Raw genomic sequence first — 1,647 nt, 5'->3', positions numbered from 1 at the left:
GACAGACAGACAGACAGATAGATAGATAGATGTGAAGGTTTGTGACTTTTAAAATGCGGGGTCCCCCAGAAAGAAAGTTTGGGAAACACTGGTCTAAGAAATCTGCTGCAAGACCTTCAGAGTCAGTGTTGGAGCAACTGTTGCCTGTAACAACGAGCAACAACATTGTTGCTTTAACCAATTAAATTGAGAGTGTTTTGCAACACTTCTCAGTTCTTTGATTAAATGGCAAAAAGGACACACAGTCTCTGAACTAGCGAACTGCATCTAGAGCAAATCCATACATTCCACCACAATCTGAATCACACATGAAACATGTTCTTGCAGCCGTTGTTAATCTTTAAAACTGGAAACCAACTCGGAGAGAGGGACAAGAGAACGCGAGAGATGTGGCTGTTTTCAACCTTATAAAAGGGTAAATAAACTCTTTTGCATATAATTGGGAGAGGCTGGGGCGGCAGAACAATAAAAGCGGAGGCTATAATGAGACTCACATAACGTCTTTTTTTATCCTGTTGTCATGCTATTGAACCAGGCCACACAAAAAAAACAAAAACCAACAAAAAAACACTCCCACAGCGAATCTTCACGCTAATCAGACACCCATGTCATGTAACTCTTTAGAGTCATTTTTTAAAATCACAGAATCGTCTTCTGTGATAATTACTGCCGTCTACGTCTACGTCTCATACATTATCTTGTTTAACCCAACCCCAAGAAGAAAAACATTGATATTTTTACTCCTTCGGCAGTTCACCCTGTAGCCCCCTTTTTTTTTTCTCCCCCTCGCCCCCTCTGTGTGTGTGCTTGATTACAGGAGTGGAGTCAGGAGTGCACAGCTGCCACTAATCACTACCACAGTATAAAGTCTGGTCTCTCCAGCAACTCCCTTCCCCGGGTTGTAGACTGTGTTGAAAATCCGACCGGCTACTTTGATACATTCGCTTTTACTCTACCAGACTTGACTTCTGTCCCCATCTCCATCTCCCGTTTCTGCTCCCGGCTTCTACCCGTCCCTACCATGAAACAGTTAACGTCTCAATTTTGGGTCTGCACAGTGAGTTCACTTTCCAACCGACACAGACTCGGACTTAGTATGTCGGAGCCATTTCCGGCCGAGGAGTGCTCCTCGTTCAACGCGACGACATTCTCCGTGCTCTGATTTTAAAAGTAACCAGATAATGCTTGATAATTGAATGTCTGCACTCCGTAACAAAGAGGCTTCTCTCACCTTCCGACTCCACCAGTCCTTCCCTGTACTCTGAGAGCACAGCCTATTTCTTTTTCCCTTTTTCTCTACAGATAAATAAATAAATATTACCAGGTGCTCAATGGTATTTCAGGTCGAGAAGTGAAAAGAAAAACCTCTGTCCCCTAGGGGGGGCCATGGCTACTGTAGCAGACGGCACTTAACTTCCTTAACCACTAGGCCACCACTGCCCCGCTATGTCGGTATCGGTTGGTATCGGAATCGGAAAATGAAATGTTTGGACGATATCAACATATATCAGATATCGGCAAAAAGTTCGTATCGGACATCCCTACATTTAATGGATCATTTAGATGTTATCGACATTTGATGCCCACGTCGTATTCACCCTCTCACTATTTCTTCTTCATTTTTTCAGCAATCCCAATTAAAAAAAA

General features: G+C 43.3%; 1 protein-coding gene across 1 annotated transcript in view; it reads right to left on the bottom strand.

Annotated features, from left to right (window-relative positions):
- lmo4b (LIM domain only 4b) overlaps positions 1-1,647 on the bottom strand; it is an 18,771-nt gene that overhangs the window by 15,721 nt on the left and 1,403 nt on the right. The window lies entirely within an intron of this gene.

Source organism: Cynoglossus semilaevis, chromosome 2 (genome assembly GCF_000523025.1).
Source record: "Cynoglossus semilaevis isolate Cse_v1.0 chromosome 2, Cse_v1.0, whole genome shotgun sequence".
Classification (NCBI taxonomy): domain Eukaryota; kingdom Metazoa; phylum Chordata; class Actinopteri; order Pleuronectiformes; family Cynoglossidae; genus Cynoglossus; species Cynoglossus semilaevis.
Note: the sequence above shows the minus strand (reverse complement) of the source record. Positions and strands in the feature narration are given on the sequence as shown.